Consider the following 20,228-nt stretch of genomic DNA (forward strand, 5'->3'; position numbering starts at 1 on the left):
TCACTTTCTTCTTATTGCGCCCCTCGCCGCTCTTACAGAGAACACCTCGTAGCGCGACCATAGTATATGGGATGATTCGTGTTCCATTCGCGTGTGGAACACACGACATCATAAAAGCCTCTTTGCACGCTGCAGCTAGTATAATATTGTCTTCGCAGCCTCCGGGAGACTAATAACCAGGACGCTGTAGACTCGCACTATATTGTTCGCTTCACACTGAGCAGCGTTCTGACCGGAAATCGTTCAGGAATGTACTGTTCCGATATCCACAATTTGAAAAATGTGCGGAGAATACTAAATCTGAAGCATTACCTCTCACCACGGACTACGCAGGGGCAGACGGTCTTCATTCAAGTACCGAGAACAGCAGCGTTTGAGCACAATTGTCAGTGCTAACAGACAAACAAAACTGATTGAAATAACCGCAGAAATTGGTGTGGGACGTACGACGAACGTATCCGATAGGACAGTGCGGCAAAATTTCGCATTAGTGGGCAAAGGCGGCGGACGACAGTCGCGAGTGCCTACGCTAACAGCACGACATCGCTTGCAACGTCTGTGCTGGGCTCGTGACCGTATCGGTTTCACCCTACAAACTGGAAAATTGTGGCCTGTTCAGATGAGTTCCGAACCCAGTTGGTAAGAAATGATGGTAGGGTTCGTCGCGGGGACACCACGAAGCCGTGAGCCAAAGTTGTCAACAAGGTACAGTCCAAATTGGTGGTGGCTCAATAATTGGGAGGTCTGTGTTTACATGGAATGTACAATGTCCTCTGGTCCAATTGAACTGATCATTGACTGGAAATGGTTCGGCTACCTGGAGACCATTTGCAGCCATTCATGTTGTTCATGTTTCCAAACAACGATGGAATTTTTGTGGATGATAATAGGCCATGTCACCGGTCCACAGTTGTTTGTGACTGGCTTGAAGAACATTCTAAACAATTCGAGTGAATGATTTGGCCACTCTGGTAGCCGGACGCGATTCCCATCGAACATTTATTGGACGTAATCCACAGTTCAGTTCGTGCACAAAATCCTGCACCAGCACCACTTCCGCAATTATGGACGAGCTGTAGAGGAGGAGTGACTCGGTATTTCTGCGGGGGACATCTAGCGACTTGTTGAATCAGTTTCACGGTGACTTGGTGCACCACGCAGGGAAAGAGGAGACCCGACACGATATTAGATATCATTGTCATCTCAGCGTATACAACACTGTATGTTCCTTGTTCAGGAAGAAAGAGTAGCTTATAATTGCTGTTGGATGTGCACTGGAGGTGCTGGACTCCTTGATGATGCCTGTATCATTATTAATGCAAAGCAGAAACAATACTGGTGCTAAAATAGTGCCCTGAGGTACTCCCAAAGTTCTTCTTTAGTAGATATAAAAGTTTAGATGGAACTTTGGCTCCTACCTATACTCTTTCCTCCGCTCACAGAAATAGTACTGTACCTAACATAGCGCCATACGATATTCTGCAATGATGATGCAATACTGACTTCAGTAGATATAAAAGTTGAGTTGGTGTTTGGTTGTTGAAGGGAACTCTTTGATATTGCCTATATAAATACACTCCTGGAAATGGAAAAAAGAACACATTGACACCGGTGTGTCAGACCCACCATACTTGCTCCGGACACTGCGAGAGGGCTGTACAAGCAATGATCACACGCACGGCACAGCCGACACACCAGGAACCGCGGTGTTGGCCGTCGAATGGCGCTAGCTGCGCAGCATTTGTGCACCGCCGCCGTCAGTGTCAGCCAGTTTGCCGTGGCATACGGAGCTCCATCGCAGTCTTTAACACTGGTAGCATGCCGCGACAGCGTGGACGTGAACCGTATGTGCAGTTGACGGACTTTGAGCGAGGGCGTATAGTGGGCATGCGGGAGGCCGGGTGGACGTACCGCCGAATTGCTCAACACGTGGGGCGTGAGGTCTCCACAGTACATCGATGTTGTCGCCAGTGGTCGGCGGAAGGTGCACGTGCCCGTCGACCTGGGACCGGACCGCAGCGACGCACGGATGCACGCCAAGACCGTAGGATCCGACGCAGTGCCGTAGGGGACCGCACCGCCACTTCCCAGCAAATTAGGGACACTGTTGCTCCTGGGGTATCGGCGAGGACCATTCGCAACCGTCTCCATGAAGCTGGGCTACGGTCCCGCACACCGTTAGGCCGTCTTCCGCTCACGCCCCAACATCGTGCAGCCCGCCTCCAGTGGTGTCGCGACAGGCGTGAATGGAGGGACGAATGGAGACGTGTCGTCTTCAGCGATGAGAGTCGCTTCTGCCTTGGTGCCAATGATGGTCGTATGCGTGTTTGGCGCCGTGCAGGTGAGCGCCACAATCAGGACTGCATACGACCGAGGCACACAGGGCCAACACCCGGCATCATGGTGTGGGGAGCGATCTCCTACACTGGCCGTACACCACTGGTGATCGTCGAGGGGACACTGAATAGTGCACGGTACATCCAAACCGTCATCGAACCCATCGTTCTACCATTCCTAGACCGGCAAGGGAACTTGCTGTTCCAACAGGACAATGCACGTCCGCATGTATCCCGTGCCACCCAACGTGCTCTAGAAGGTGTAAGTCAACTACCCTGGCCAGCAAGATCTCCGGATCTGTCCCCCATTGAGCATGTTTGGGACTGGATGAAGCGTCGTCTCACGCGGTCTGCACGTCCAGCACGAACGCTGGTCCAACTGAGGCGCCAGGTGGAAATGGCATGGCAAGCCGTTCCACAGGACTACATCCAGCATCTCTACGATCGTCTCCATGGGAGAATAGCGGCCTGCATTGCTGCGAAAGGTGGATATACACTGTACTAGTGCCGACATTGTGCATGCTCTGTTGCCTGTGTCTATGTGCCTGTGGTTCTGTCAGTGTGATCATGTGATGTATCTGACCCCAGGAATGTGTCAATAAAGTTTCCCCTTCCTGGGACAATGAATTCACGGTGTTCTTATTTCAATTTCCAGGAGTGTATTACTGGCCCCAACATAGTGCACTGAGATATTCTCTGTAGATGATGCAACAGTGTCTTCAGTAGATATAAAAGTTGTGCGCGCCATTTGGCTACTGTACTCCATATTCGTGCCTATAGAAATAGTATTGGTCCAAACATAAAGCCCTGAGTTATCCTTTGCAGATGATGCAGCAATGTCTTAGATATAAATGTTAAATTGGTGCTTTGGCTACCGAGCCAAACTCCTTGCTCTCGCCTACGGAACCTCCTTCCCTTTTCCTCCTCGGCCCCCAACACGCCCTCCCCTCCATCGTCCCTACCGCTGGCGCCAGAGCCCCTCTGCCTGCGGCGTGTTCGCTTCCTTTGCCGTCTGTACTCGTGCGCTTCTTTTTGTTTCTCATCCCACCGGGGCGCTCAGGACTGTGCGTTTGATGGTTTCTTAATTAACCCCTGAAACATACGTCTGTCTGACGGACGGGGCACAACTGGAAACCCAGGAAGAGCGGCGGGCGGCGGTAATTTAATATGTGCCCGAGTACCTGCCAAGATCTCTCTCTCTCTCTCTCTCTCTCTTCCTTCCTCCTTCCTTCCTCCCTCCCTCCCTCCCTCTCTCTATCTTGTTTTCTCTCCGTCTCTTTCTTTGCAACTCCTCGTCACTCCGCGGGCTTGAAGTAATGCTCCAGGGCAAGAGGCACAGCTGTTAGTTCTAAGGAGATTTTAATAGGCAAAAGCGATCAGAAAGGGAACTATCCTGATTTAGAGCTATCTGCAGAGGCGGCTAATTGTTCCGGCGGCGTCGATCAAAGGGCACAGGGTACTCTAAATTTGGCGTCCATCTCGATGAACCCATCTTGGACGCTAACAGCCTGTGCTGAAGTAATTTAGTGAAAGTTGACGGACTTGCTGTATCTTCAGCCGAGGTAACTCGAGTTCTTTTTGTTTGCCAAACCTGGTGGGTGACAGTTGTTCAGACAATCCACTCGCTTTTCGGAGGACGACGTTTCAAATCCCCGTTTGGATATCGAGATTTAGGTCTTCCGCGATTCCTTAAATCGCTTAAGCGGAGCCGGAGGTGCCTATGCTGCCCATGTTAAAATCACTAAGTTTGAAGAACATTTATGAATAAACTACCAAATAGAAAAATTTGAATTTTGTTTTGCATATAGAGTGGTTTAGTATTGCAGTTATGACAGAGGGATTTTGGAGTATCTTTTCTAGTTTCCTTCCAATTATTTTTTTATTAATAACCCAATTTTTTTTACAAATAATTGATTTATAATTTAACTGAAATGAAACTACTGAACATATTGCCAAATGGCTGTGTTACAATGTAAGTTTGACCACTAGGAGTGCTGTATAAAAATTTCATCTCTCTAGCTTGAGTTGATTTTGATAAAATGTTCCTTATATTCGAAAAATTCTAATTTACGGGAAATGGCTATCAAAGTTTCTCAATACATTCCTGCACTATAGGATGCATTATCAGGGTCTTCTTCTTCATCCTCCAAAAGCTTCCTCTTCTGTCTTCTTTTCTGGCCTGTTGTTCCATCATACTTCATATGCCTTTCTCTTCTTTCTGCTCCTCGTATCCTTTCTCTGTCAATATTTCTTAGTGCTCGTACAGTGTTCACCCCAGCTGTAAATCCTAATGCCTTCAGAACTTCACACTTCACACTGTTCCCTCGGTTGTAGGTTGCTATTGAATCATAAATGCCAAAGTGCAGTGTTTTTATGCTTACAAACACCCTTTTAGGAATCACTTTCCAAATCAAATTGTTTACGCTCTCATTAGGATTCTGCATCTTTCCGTGTAGACATTTGTGAAACAATTCTGGCTGTGCTAAGTCATGAAAAATATCATCACTGTCAATAACATATTCACAAAATCTGTCATTTCCACCAGTCAGCTTCTTGCTAGAAGATGTCACAGGGCTATGGCCGGCCATGTGTTGCTTAGCAGAAGAACGCACTGTTTCAGTAACTGTAGTATCCCAACTTGGTATCAGTGTTAATTTTCTTTTACCTACGTTCTTCCTCTTCTTATATACACGGTTACTAAAACGTGGCATCGTAACCAGAACTACGCTTTACACAAGAAGTATAATACTACCAACAACAGGCGCAACACTGAACTAATTCGAAACGGTAAACAGCAAAGAGACGATGTTCCGCGCTCTTAGCGCTTCATTTGTCACAGAAAACAATGTAGCCAACCCTTGCACACTCGCTGTATGCGCAACATAAGGTGCTGTATGCGTAACAGGCCGAGAAAATCCCAAGCAGTTCGCCAGGAAGTCACGAGAGAGTGTTAGATGCATTCAGCGCCCGCCCATTTCCTCTGCAGGCGTGGGGGAAAATGGTAATAACTCCACTTCCAGGGCGAGTAGAACAATAATTCAAAGTTTACATTAAAGAGGAACGTTCCAATTAATTTTCGGTAGCAAAAAAAAAAAATCGTAATTTTTTTGGATTTGACCACCTCCGGCTCCCCTTAAGGCGATTGTCGGGATGGTTCTTTTCAAACGGAAAGGCAGGTTTCTTTGCTCATCCTTCCTCGATCCATAAGAGCTGATGGTATATTCGAGTGTCGCGCAGACCCCACGAAGCCATGGTCCCGAGTAGTCTACAAAGCACTGTGCAATCTGGTGGTGGTTCCATAAAGGCAAGGGCTGTATTTACATGGACTGGACTGTGTCCTGTGGTCCAACTTAACCGATCATTAAGTGGAGACCACCTGTAGCCATTAATGGACTTCACGTCCCGAAACGACTATCTTATTTTTATGGATGTCAGTGGGCCATGTCACTGGGCCACAGTTGTTCGCGATTGGTTTCTAGAACATTCTGGAAAATTCGAGCGTATAATTTGGCCTCCCAGATCGCCTGATATTATTGCCATGGGACGTTTATGGGTCAAAATGGAGAGATCAGTTCGTGCTCAAAATCCTGCACCAGCAACACTTTCGCAGTTATGGACGGCTATAGAGGCAACATGGCTCATATTACAGGAGAGGCTTCCAAAGACTTTTTTGAGACCATGTCACTTCAAGTTGCTGCACTACAGTGGACAAAAGCAGACCCGACACAACATCAGTTTACTAACTGGCAGCCCCATAACAATGCGAAGGAACATAATGCTGTCCAATTACAAGATCAGTTGAAACGTCCCCTTTCACCAATTACACATGACTGTGCTTAAACTGACACACAATATTTTTAGCGCAACGCAATCTTTCAGAAATCCCTACAAAAGAATGGCCCTGACTAACATTAACCTATGCGTTTTACAAATCGCTTACCTCACAAAAATCTTGGTAACTCGAACTACTGCAATACAGCGAGCGCCACTACTGCCAGCTAAATAAAAGATTCAAACTACGGAAGGCACTAACTACTGATAGGCATAGTTAGCAAATGAAAGATTTTAATAGAGAACAAACAATGTATTTACCTTAATAGTGTTGAAAAATCATAATATAGATAGCAGTTCATAATATCCAGTATTACAAATTTCAATACTCCGCCATCTCTCTCCCCACATCCACCACTGCTGGCGGCTCACCTCCAACTGCGCAACGCTACGCGCTGTTCACGTCCAGCTGCCCAACACTACAATGGCAGACAACAATGCAAACTAGCCACAGACTGCACACAGCACAGCCAGTGATTTTCATACAGAGAGCGCTACGTGGCGGCGGCGTTACCAATATAAGAACCTAAACAGCCTACTTACACAGTGGTAAGTTCGTGGATCATGTCACATCGTTAAGTATATGCGATATAAAATGCTTGAAACCAGTAGTGAGGAAAACCAAGTGGGAGAGTTGACAAGATGTAGTACTTCTACAACGGAAACCGCTCTCTAGACGCTATTGTCGGAACCAGTTCTAAATTACTGCTCCATCGTTTGGAGTCCTTATCAAAAGGTCATGACAGTCTCTCGGTCTTCCTCTACCATCTTCATCTTCCCACGCCACCACTCTTCCCTAGAGTTCCAGATCTACTGCATTTTGATACCTCGTAATGTGTCATCTCAACTTGCTCCTTTCTTCAGTCAAGTTATACCATAAAGCTTATCCCCCCACCCTGTTTCACTCAGTACATCTTCATCTACCTATCCGACCACGGTAACCTTTTGTAATACATCATTTCAGTAGCTGCTGTTCTGTTCGTCCTCGTTTCGCTACAATACTGGCAGAACAGACTTCACAACACGTAGCTTTGTATTTTTTTGTTGACGTATTTCTTAGTTTTCAGAAAATCTCTTGTTACTAATTGTCAGTCTGCACTTAGGACGGTATAGTCTTAAATTTTCCTTTCGCCAGTTATATTGCTTTCCGTTAGCACACTTCGCCAATTACTTCCGACTCCTCATTTCGTAATCTAATTCCTCCATTATTGCCGTTATCGTTGTTTCACCTTTGTTGATATATCTCTTTTCAATCACTGCTTACTCAACGTAAAATTTTAATAACCCGAGCATAGTCTACAACCCTGTTTCTCATCTTCCTCAATTAGTTCCACTATTTCATATCCACTGACTCTTATAACTGCAGTATGGTTGCTCTAAAAATTGTAGATAGCGACTGGGTAACAAGGAAGGAAGGTCGAAAAATGTTTAACCTGGCTGTTCTTCTGCTGAAATCTGTCTTCATTTACACACATACCATGCAAACTCATGGTATATTGCCCCCTGAAGGTTGTTTTCGACCATACTACGTTTAAACCACTGTCTGGTGGGATTGGAGGTCAATAAACATATGTCGAGGCCAGAAAGTAATACCGTATTTAGCGAAAGAGTTTGCCATGATCATTTCAGGAGAGATAGTATGGTACGTAGTATACAATCTCAGTTGGAGGTAATGAATTATTTACGATCGGTTTCAGTTGGCAGCCATCCGTTTCAAATCTGAAACAGCGATGAAGCTATCACTATGTGACAGACTGATTGCTTCATCACTGTTTCGAGTCTGATAATGAATACTCACTCTCCGAAACACGTCGTCAATAAACGATAACTTTTTGAGAAAGTGATAGCTTCATCACTAAAACTTAGACGATAGATGCCTTTAATCGAAAACCGTTCGTCAATAAATTGCAACATGCGACTTGCTGTAGATCGGTGTCGCCATGCAAATATTATGCTGGAGAAATCCCACTCGTGTTTCGATAAGACTGCGTGGTGAGTTTGTGTCGTTTGAACCCTATGTCAACTCTGCCGAAAGAGACCATGCTTCACCCTCAGCGGCGCTTGTGCAAAACTTTTTAATTAACGCCAATTAAGTGCGATACGTGCCCCGAAACAATTACGACGGGTAATTATCTGATAGCTGCGCGTAGCCTTCGGACGCTTCTAATTAGCCGCTATTCCGCACGAACGGCATCGCCCCACAAACAAACAAACGACTGTAAAAGCTCACGCCGCTCGACACATGGGCGAATCTCCGTACATCGGAGTCACATTGTTTTAGGATCCTAGCACTTCTTGCTAAGCGGACAGCAATACTTTAAAATGTTCCGCCAGCTTCTAATTCGAGAGTCGTTTCTTAAGGAGAGAGAGAGAAGAAAAAAAACCGCATTGTTCCTCAGTCTGTACACTGACCATCTACCAAATGAAGTTAGAAAGTGAAGGAGAGGAAGAAAAAATTAAAAGATTAAGTATTCGTTTTATACATTCAAAAGTCCCATGGACATATTTAATTTGTAGACAATTGTATCCCATTGCGTTAAAGGCATTTTCTGACGATTTCTAATTACTTTTTGAAGCTGTCCAATCAAAGTCTGCTTTTCGTCTGATTTGGTTATACCTTAAGAAGTCTGAATTTATAGAAACAATTCTTCTTTCTTTCTTTCACTGGTGCCATGTCCCGCACTGACACAGGGTCGACATTGTTAGAAACGGATTTGGCAAGGTTAGGATGAAGGGGTGGCCGGATGCCCTTCCTACCGCCACCCCATACCCTCACGGGATGGAATCAGTGTACCCCAGCTGTCTGCGTCTAGTGTAATTCATGGAATAGTGCGAACGTGTTCAGATGTCGGCGAGTCGTGTAACTGAGGCGGAACGTGGGGACCAACCCGATATTCACCTAGTGGGATGTGGAAAACCTCCTAAAAACTACATCCAGGCTGGCCGGCACACTGGCCCTCGTCGTTAATCCGCCGGGCGGATTCGATACGGGGCATGCGCGCCTACCTGAGTGCAGGAAGCAGCGCGTTAGCGCTCTCGGATATCCTGGCGAGCCAATTCATAGAAACAATGTTTAAATATACAGAATACTGCCACACCAAAAGAACGTGAAGGTTTTTCGTATGATCCGGCTTGTATTCAGTTCCTCTAGATCTTTCCTGGCGTTCATGTGCCACGTTATTCTTGTTCACTGGTGTTAGAATTATTGGATATATCTTTCGTACATTTGGAATGTTTCATTCTTTTACGTGGCCCTAGGATCAGACTCTGCGTTTGCGCATTTTGCCTGTATTTGTTATTTTGGTTTTTTATGGTGATCCAAATGGTTCAAATGGCTCTGAGCACTATGGGACTTAACATCTGAGGTCATCAGTCCCCTAGACTTAGAACTACTTAACCTAACTAACCTGACACACATCCATGCCCGAGGCAGGATTCGAACCTGCAACCGTAGCGGTCGCTCGGTTCCAGACTGAAGTGCCTGGAACCGCTCGGTCACAACGGCCGGCTATGGTAACCCCTTTTTATATAATCTGGCCTGTGTATTGCGTGAGATATTTCCCTCTTTTCTTTCTAATTCTGCTCGTAAACACGTCTCAGAGAGGCTAAGACACTCAGATGTATAAGGGGACACTGGTTTTGCGACAAGGTTGATGATGAAATTTGGTATCTATGGAGCGCTTTCTGTTCTAAATATCTCGTGTAGTTTGGAATGCTATTTCCATCTATATGGCTCTCGCTTTAAAGACTCCTTTATCTAACCCATCCTTTCGCTCAGGTATTTAAAGCTATTCACGTGTTTTATAGTTCCGTTGCCGATTTACAGTGATAAGCCAGAACATTACGACTACCTACCTAGTAGCCGGTATGTCCACCTTTGGCACGGATAACAGCGGCAACGCATGGAAGCATTAAGGCCTTTGTAGGTCGCTGGACAGTGTTGGCACCACATCTGCACACACAAGTTACCTAATTCCCGTAAATTCCGGGGAGCCACCATGTTCAATCACATCCAAGATGGGTTCGAGTGGGGTCCAGATCTGGCGAGTTGGGGGGGGGGGGGGGGCTAGCACATCAAACGGAACTCGCCACAGTGTACCTCGAACGACTCCATCACACTCCTGGCCTTGTGACATGTCGCATTATCTTTTTGGAAATTGCCACTGCCCTCGGAAAAATTATCGTCGCGGTGTGCAACCAGGGTACGATACTCCTTGCACGAGCTCGACTGGACACATGGATGCTGACGTGAATGTTCTCCAAAGAATAATGGAGCCGCTGTCAGTTTGTCTCCGTCCCACAGTACAGGTGTGAAGGAGCTGTTCCCCTGGCAAACAACGGATTCGCGCCCTCCCATCGGGATGATGAAGAAGGTATCGGGATTCATCAGACCTTGCAGCGCTGTGCCTCTGTGCCAATGTCCAGCGCCGACGATCACGTGTCCATTTCACTCGTTAGTTGCCGATGTCGTTGTGTTAACAGTTGGACATTCACGTGTCATCGGCTGTGAAGATCCATCGCTAGGAGTGTAGGGTGCTGTGTGTGTTCAGAAACACTTGTACTCTGCCCTGTATTAAAGACTGATGTAAGCGCCGCCACAATTCACAACCTCTCCCGTTTTGCGTGTCTGCATAGCCTATGAAGTCGGACATCTGTGATGGTAGTCGCCCAACTCCACGACTTCTGGACGTGGCTTCCCACGTGTTGGAGATAGTCAGTCACTACGGCACTCATCGAACATCGACAAGTCGCGCAGTTTCCGAAATGCCTGTGCCCAGCCTCCGAGCCATCACAGTCTGCCCTCGGTCAAACATAGATCGCGCGCCTTCCCCATTCGCCAGGTGAAGCTGCTATCGCCTGGATGGGTTTATATTGATAGCAGGTCGGTGGTCTTAATGTTGTGGCTGATCAATATATGTAGCTACAATATACAACCAGTCGTTCACCGGCCGCTGTGGCCGAGCGGTTCTAGGCGCTTCAGTCCGGAACTATGCGGCTGCTACGGTCGCAGCTTCGAATCCTGCCTCGGGCATGGATGTGTGTGATGTCCTTAGGTTAGTTTGGTTTACGTAGTTCTACGTCTAGAGGACTGATGACCTCAGATGTTAAGTCACATAGTGCGTAGAGCCATTTGAACCATTTTGAACCAGTCGTTCTTTGAGTTGGTGCGATTTTCTGTATCATTGACTACCACTCGAACCGCTGCAGGCCCATCATCAGATGGAAGTCTTACAGAATATCATGTTTCCGTAACACTATCCTAACTTCTTGTCATATCAATGATACTCACGAGGGGACCTTCTGGGAGGTGCATCGAGTTATGAGCTCCCACTTCGCCTGCTTATAGTGTGGGTAGGCACCTATGACACCCTAAAATTGCAGGTGCCAATGCGGCCTCGTTTTTGAAATATTGAGCGTTAAAGTTTGGGCAGCTCTTTACATACAGAAAAGTTTCACTATTGTGGCCAGTGAGCGAGTAGCGTGTTCGGTCAGAGAGCTAAAAAAAAAAAAAAAAAAAAAAAAAAAAAAAAAAAAAAAAAAAAAAAAAAAAAAAAAAAGTGGCAAGCGAGCGAGACTCCCGTCCAGGCGACCCCGGTTCGAGACCCGTCTATGCTACTTTTGTTGTCGCGACGCTAGATCCATCGCAAAAAGAAATATTCCATAATGTCAACTTGAGAAAATACAGATGCGATTGCGACGAAAATTAATGTGCATTCGTACAATTTTCGTGGTGTCGAAAGTACAAATGTTTTGATTGTTTTTATAACAATGCTCTGAAAAGCTAATCATTTGCATCTCACAGCATCATCTTGCTGTCGGTTAAGTTTCGCGTCTGTAGTACGTCATCTTCGTGGTGTAGCAATTTTAATGGCCAGTAGTGTATATTGGAAGCTGAGGGTTGGACAGCTGTGGGCGGACGTGGCTGTACTGCCTGAGCCGGAGATGGGGCGAGAGAGCTGGTGAGGCTGCCACGGGTGGCTCGCTGTGAGGGGGAGGGGATAGGGGGAGGGACAGGCAGAGGCGACTCACAAACGGACAGAGCCCGCCTGCAGCTGGAATGTGTTTGAAAAGCGCCGTTTGTCTTCATCACGGCGTGACGTAAGCCGGGCCCACTGCGCCCCCCCCCCCCCCAACACCACCGCTCTACCGGCAGCGAGTGGCCGGCGCAGATACGGCAAGACGCGGCCACCCGCCGTGACGTCACACTCGCGGTCCGGCCGCGTAAACTGTCACACTGGTGCCCGCGACGCGACGGCATAATCTCGTTACGTGTCCGCGGTCATCTGCAGCGCGGTGCGACGTCGCTCGGTGGCACCTGGCCAGCCCCTGCGAGTTTGCAGCGACTGTGGCGCGCTAGATAACGAAGTTACTGTGATCCTATACGGCTGGCCCCACCCCTGTGTCCGAATCTCGCAACGGATTCGCGTGACAGCCGTAGAAGCACGCTGCTCCAGCAGACGGTTGAAGCCCCATATACCTTGGTCACGATAACAAACGGATTGACGGCTGGTTGCTTACAGGACAGCTACAGCGTGACAATTATTGAACTATTTGAAATAAAATCATTATTCACTGAAGAGCCAAAGGAACTGGTACACCTGCCTGATATTGTGTAGGGCCCCCGCAACGCGACCTGGCGTGGACTTGACTAACGTCTGCAGTAGTGCTAGAGGGAATTGACACCATGAATCCTATAGGGCTGGCCATAAATCTGTAAGAGTACGAGAGGGTGGAGATCTCTTCTGAACAGCACGTTGCAAGGCATCCCAGATATGCTCACAAGGGAACCTCCCCATCGCATCCCCCTCAGATTTAGTTATAAGTTGGCACAGTGGATAGGCCTTGAAAAACTGAACACAGATCAATCGAGATAACAGGAAGAAATTGTGTGGAACTATGAAAAAAATAAGCAAAATATACAAACCGAGTAGTACATGCGCAAAATAGGCAACATAAAGGAAAGTGTGAGCTCAGGAGCGCCGTGGTCCCGTGGTTAGCGTGAGCAGCTGCGGAACGTAAGGTCCTTGGTTCAAGTCTTCCCTCGAGCGACAACTTTATTTATTTTCGCAAAGTTATGATCTGTCCGTTCGTTCATTGACGTCTCTGTTCACTGTAATAAGTTTAGTGTCTGTGTTTCGCGACCGCACCGCAAAACCGTGCGATTAGTAGACGAAAGGATGTGCCTCTCCAATGGGAACCGGAAACATTTGCTGGATTCATACTACCCACGGAATACATCTCACGTATTTAATCCACTCTTGTCCAAAGTAGCGAACAGTCAACTGCCAGCCAGGGAGCCTCGTTAGCAGGATATTCTCTCTTCCGTGCGCTGTAGTCGACTGACGTCGTGTGTTTCGATGTTTGTTTAGGTGTAACGTCCCCATACTACGGCGCAGTTACCTCGCACCGGACGGATGGACGGACGGACAGATAATAATTATCTGAAAATAAAAAATTAAACTTTTCATTCGAGGGAAAACTTGAACCAAGGACCTCTCATTCCGCAGCTGCTCACGCTAACCAAGGGACCACGGCGCTCCTGAGCTCAGTATCTCCTTGATGTTGCCTATCTTGCGTATGGACTACTCAGTTTGTATATTTTGCTTATTTTTTTCATAGTTCCACACAACTTCTTCCAGTTTTCTCGATTGATCTGTGTTCAGTTTTCCAGGGCCTAGCCACTGTGCCAACTTATAACTAAATCTGAGGGGGGTGCGATGGGGAGGTTCCCTTGTCAGTAATGTTCATGTCTGGGGAGACTGTTCCTGGAGCCACTCTGTAGCAATTCTGGACGTATTGGGTGTGGCATTGTCCTGCTGGAACTGTCCGCCGGAATACACAATGGACATGAAGATGCAGGTGATCAGGCAGGATGCTTACGTACGAGTGTAATCCCATAAGTAAGGTCTCCTATTTTTTGTAAGTACATAGACCTGTTTATTTCTACAATGGTTTGCATTAGTTTACAGCTTGAACGTTTGGCTATTTTTCGACATAATCACCATTTCTATCGATTCATTTTTGTGGACGCTGTGGCAGTTTCTGTATGCCCATGTCATACCAGCTCGCCGCCATGCTGTTCAGAAAGTTATGAACCTCTTCTTTCATCTCGTCGTCAGAGCTGAATCGCTGGGACCACAATTAACGCTGACAGGTACTCTGAGACTGAAAAAACTCAAACGGGCAATTCAGAACAGGAGAAGAGGAATGTTGGGCAAGGGCGTACACATTCTCCATGACAACGCTCGCCCACACATCGCTCGGCAAACCGTTGCTCTCCTGCAACAGTTTCAGTGGAACATTATCACCCACCCATCCTATAGTCCTGACTTGGCTCCCAGTGACTATCACCTGTTCCCTAGGTTAAAAGAACATTTGGCCGGAAAGCGATTCATCTCCGACGACGAGGTGAGAGAAGAGGTTAATAACTTTCTGAACAGCACGGCGGCGAGCTTGTACGACATGGGCATACAAAAACTGCCACAGCGTCTACAAAAATGCATCGACAGAAATGATGATTATGTCGAAAAATGACTAAATGTTCAAGCTGTAAACTGATGTAAACCATTGTAGAAATAAACATGTCTATGTACTTATAAAAAATAAGAGACCTTACTTTTGGGATTACCCTCGTACGTGCCAACTGTCAGAGTTGTATCAGGGGTCCCTCATTGCTCCAACTACACACGCCCCACACCATTACAGAGCCTCCGCCAGTTTGAACAACCCACTGCTGACACACAGGGTTCACAGATTCATGAGGTTGTCTCCATATCCGTACACGTCCATCCGCTCGATACAATTCGTAACGAGACTCGCCCGACCGCATCATGTTTCCAGTCATCAACAGTCCACTGTCGGTGTTGACGACCTCAGGCGAGGTGTAAAGCTTTGTGCCGTGCAGGCATCAAGGGTACACGAGTGGGCCTCCGACTCCGAAAGCCCATATCGATGATGTTTAGTTGAATGGTTCGCACGCTGACACTTGTTGGTGGCCCAGCATTGAAATCTGCAGCAATTTGTCTCGTTGAACGATTCCCTTCGGTCGTCGTTGGTCCCGTTCTTGCTCGATCTTTTTCCGGCAGCAGCGATATCGCAGCTTCGATGTTTTACGGGACCCCTGATATTCACGGTACACTTGCGAAATGGTCGTACGGGAAAATCCTCACTTCGTTCTACGTCGGAGATGTTGCGTCCCTTCGCTCGTGTGCAGACTGTAACACCACGTTCAAACCCACTTAAATCTTGATAACCTGCCACTGTAACAGCAGTAACCTATCTAACAACTGTGCCAGACACTTGTTGTCTTACATAGGCGTCGCATGTTAACATATCTCTGCATTTGAGTATGCATGCCTATACCAGTTTCTTTGCAGCTTCACTGTAACTTCTGAACGGTTTGCGTTAGGACGTTCAAACTGCACGGTTGGTCGGGGGGCAAGATGGGAACGAGAATGCCCATGCAAGGTTTGGGTTGGCGACGAATCCCACTTTCATTTTGATGGGTTCGTCAGTAAGCAGAATTGGCGCATTTGGGGGGGCTGGGAATCCGCATTTCGCGATCGAGAAGTCTCTTCACGCTCAGTGGGTGACTGTGTGGTGTGTAATGTCCAGTCACGGAATAGTGGTTGCGATATTACTTGATGGCACGGTCATTACCGAAGTGAACGTGAAGGTTTTGGAAGATGATTTCACCCCTGTTATCTAAAGTGAACCTGATTTCAACAAGATATGGTTCACGCAAGACAGAGCTCGACTACATCGAAAAAGGAGAGTGTTTGATGTTCTCGAGGAGCACTTTGGGGACCGCATTCTGGCTCTGAGGTACCCAGAGGTCACTGGCATAGGCATCGATTGGCCTCCCTATTCTCTATATCTGAACTGATGCGACTTCTTTTTGTGGGGCTATAGTAAAGACAATGTGTACAGCAATAACCCCAAAACTATTGCTGACATGAAAACAGCCATTCAGGAGTTCGTCGACAGTATTGATCTTCCGATACTTAAACGGGTCATGCAGAATTTCGCTATTCGTCTGTGCCACATCATCGCCAATCTGTAGTTCCGTTTACATGTTAATTAAACTAATTTATGTTTCTTTCATATAGTTTAATAATTGTCACCCTCTACATTACCCATAAGCAGAGAAATGATGAGCGAGCGAGGTGGCGCAGTGGTTAGCAAACTGGACTCTCATTCGGGAGGACGACGGTTCAAACCCGCGTCCGGCCATCCTGATTTAGGTTTTCAGTGATTTCCCTAAATTGCTTCAGGCAAATGTCAGGATGGTTCGTTTGAAAGGACGCAACCGACTTCTTTACCCATCCTCCCTAATCCTATGCGACCGATGACCTAGCTGTTTGGTCCCCTTCCCCAGGACAACAAACCAACCAGACGAAGTGATGGTGTGGTATTATTGATCGGGAGAACCGTCTGGGGTTGTTCGCCCCCTGGTGCAAGTCTTTCTCTTTCTAGCCACATCGCCTAATTGCGCGTCCGTTAAGATGAGTTCAATGGGTAGGCTAACACAAACGTCCAGTCCCCAAGTGAAAAAATTCTCCGACCCAGCCGAGAGTCGAACCCAACATTTCGCAGTCTAGAGGCAGTGACAGTAACGACTAATCCACGAGATACAGACACCAATCAGAGAATGAAGTTGGTCATGCCTTCTATTGCGTTCAGGGCTGTCATATAGTCCTGAGAGTTTGTAACAGTTGTGCAGAGTAAAACTTGTCGTGTTGACATTTTGTGGAGCCCAGGTACGTTCATGTAGCTTTTCACTTTCACATTCGTTGTCATCACTAACTCACATCGAAACTGTCCCAGTCCAACCTAACCTAGAGCTCCAGCTGAGCTACTGATCGATCTTCTCACCACAACCAAATCTTTTTCTATCTAATTCGTTGGTTTCTAGATTTCACAACCAAACTATCACCATCTAATCTAACCTGGACGTCGAGCTAAGCAAGAGATCGGTCTCTCACCACAACATGGTTTTTTTCGGTTTCACATCCGAAGATTCGCCAAACCACGACATTTTTCAAACTCAGTGAGGCGTTGGTTTGATTCCCAACCTTCGTATACAAGTTTTCACTCTCCACTTCGGTATGGGACCAGTTAACTCTCTGACTGTGTCATTTCATTTGTATAAGTACCTGCGCCTGGGTTTCAACCTGGCTTATCCATGCTGAGGTGCTACTCCAGAACGTGGAGATCCTCAGCAATTCTGTTCGTGTGTAAGGAGAAATTTAAAGTAGACTGGGGAGGCAGTGAGAATTTGGTTCGAAGAGGGAAGCACCCCAGGATAAACCGCGCCGTTATGTGAACCGCTGTGTCAAGGTGGTTCAAATGGCTCTGAGCACTATCGGACTTCTGAGGTCATCAGTCCCCTAGAACTTAGAACTACTTAAACCCAACTAACCTAAGGACATCACACACATCCATGACCGAGGCAGGATTCGAACCTGCGACCGTAGCGGTCGCGCGGTTCCAGACTGAAGCGCCTAGAACCGCTCGGCCACCACGGCCGGCCGTGTGTCAAGGTGGCTCAGCAGCTAATGCACGTGTCTAGTAAGGAGAAGACACGGGTTCGATTCACGGCCTTGGTAAAAATTGTAGCTCACCACTTCAGTCGATGTACATAAAATCATACTTTCTTTTTACCGAAAAATTAAAAGAAACGTCTGATTTAATGCAGTGCATCCTATAACACATTGTAAACTAGAAACAGTACTAAAATGAGCAGTAATGTGGTCTGTAACAAATTTTTTAAGCATACGGTGTGTTGTTGTTGTTGTTGTTGTGGTGGTGGTCTTCAGTCCTGAGACTGGTTTGACTCAGCTCTCCATGCTACTCTATCCTGTGCAAGCTTCTTCATCTCCCAGTACATACTGCAACCTACCTCCTTCTGAATCTGCTCAGTGTATTCATCTCTTGGTCTCCCTCTACGATTTTTACCCTCCACGCTGCCCTCCAATCCCAATTTGGTGATCCCTTGATGCCTCAGAACATGTCCTACGCACCGATCCATTCTTCTAGTCAAGTTGTGCCACAAACTCCTCTGCTCCCCAATTCTATTCAGCACCTCCTCATTAGTTATGTGATCTACCCATTTAATCTTCAGCATTCTTCTGTAGCACCAACTACGGTGTGTAGCAGATTATTTTAGTGTGAGCTACCGTAAGCTTCAATATCAGGTCCAGTATTGTTCGTCTAACATTAGATGCAAGACTGTGTACTTTATGTTTGCTAGAACTGCATCCTTGCTATCCAGTTAGAACGATGGGGAGTCGAAGACTGACATAATGATGATACATAGCGAAAATATGAAAAAAAGAATTGAAAAGATGCTGGCCGCGGTGGTCTAGCGGTTCTGGCGCTGCAGTCCGGAACCGCGGGACTGCTAAGGTCGCAGGTTCGAATCCTGCCTCGGGCATGGAAGTGTGTGATGTCCTTAGGTTAGTTAGGTTTAAGTAGTTCTACGTTCTAGGGGACTTATGACCTAAGATGTTGAGTCCCATAGTGCTCAGAGCCATTTGAACCATTTTTTTGAATTGAAAAGATGTACGGTTGTTAAGGGAGAAACTGAGCTACCACAAGATTCAGTACTGGGTCCAAATTTTTCCTCTAGCACTAAACGAAACTGTAGGTGCGCTATAACACCATTTCTGCCGTTCATTAAACGTACTAACGAGCAAGTGGGAGTAGCTGAAAACTGAGACAATGATTATGCACCGTGGAGATGTGTAAGGGGAATGTAAGCGGTGGGAAGGTTGTTAAGGGAGTGGACTGCAATTACTAGTGGCCCGGTGGGCGGCTTTGTTAATCCCGTCGCCCCCCCCGGGCTGCGCAGTCGCTGTGTGTCTAATTGGCGACCAATCGGGGAGTCGGCAGTAATTGCGTGTCAGCCACCTCGGTGAGACGCGGCCGACAGATGGACGAAGACGGACGTCCGAGGCGGCAACGCAAAAGGACCAGCAGGGGCCGGCCGGGCCGCCTAATGGAAAGGAGGGAACTCCGAAATAGCTGGCTGGTTCCTGTGCAGCGTGCAGTGTCTGGCCTCGCTGATTACCCGACACCCACTGCTACGAAAAGCGAGCCCGGTATAAAAAGGCGCCAAGGACTGTTACAGACGAAAGGCGACGGAACACTTCCAGGAGACTAAAATTTCTGTACGATCGAAACAGCACAGTCATTTTTGTAAGTTACAGAAAACATTTATGGTAGGAATAAAAGCGTCCAGAATGAGATTTTCACTCTGCAGCAGAGTGTGCACTGATTTGAAACTTCCCGGCAGATTAAAACTGTGTGCCGGACCGAGACTCGAACTCGGGACCTTTGCCTTTCGCGGGCAAGTGCTCTACCAACTGAGCTACCCAAGCACGACTCACGCCCCGTCCTCACAGCTTTACTTCTGCCAGTACCTCATCTCCTACCTTCGAAACTTTACTGAAGCTCTCCTGCGTACCTTGCAAAGGTTCATATCAGCGCACACTCCGCTGCAGAGTGAAAATCTCATTCTGGAAACATCCCCCAGGCTGTAGCTAAGCCAGGTCTCCGCAATATCCTTTCTTTCGGGAGTGCTAGTTCTGCAAGGTTCGCAGGAGAGCTTCTGTAAAGTTTGGAAGGTAGGAGACGCGGTACTGGCAGAAGTAAAGCTGTGAGGACTGGGCGTGAGTCGTCCTTCGGTAGCTCAGATGGTAGAGCACTTGCCCGCGAAAGGCAAAGGTCCCGAGTTCGATTCTCGGTCCAGCACACAGTTTTAATCTGCCAGGAAGTTTCAATAAAAGCGTCATTTGTAAGTTTCTATCAGGTTCGCATATTGTGACAGTCGGTCCACAGCATTATCTGTTGAAACCATTATCGGTACATCTTGAAAGTTCTCTTTAAATAATAAAAATGTGGCTGACGTACTCTGTTTTGAATAACAAGAGCTGTGCAGAAATAATAATGAGTCGTAATACAAAATTAAACTGCTGGTAAAGTGGATAATCTGACTATAATTATGGAAACCTACGATAACTAGTTTTGCAAAACTGATCACAGATCCCAGAACTAAAA

At 47.0% G+C, this 20,228-nt stretch overlaps 1 protein-coding gene across 2 annotated transcripts in view; it reads left to right on the forward strand.

The window, feature by feature from the left end:
- Positions 1–20,228, forward strand: part of LOC126109701 (homeotic protein antennapedia-like) — a 323,722-nt gene that overhangs the window by 56,842 nt on the left and 246,652 nt on the right. The gene's annotated exons all lie outside the window — the stretch shown is intronic.

The sequence above is a fragment of the Schistocerca cancellata genome, chromosome 12 (assembly GCF_023864275.1).
Source record: "Schistocerca cancellata isolate TAMUIC-IGC-003103 chromosome 12, iqSchCanc2.1, whole genome shotgun sequence".
Taxonomy (NCBI): Eukaryota; Metazoa; Arthropoda; class Insecta; order Orthoptera; family Acrididae; genus Schistocerca; species Schistocerca cancellata.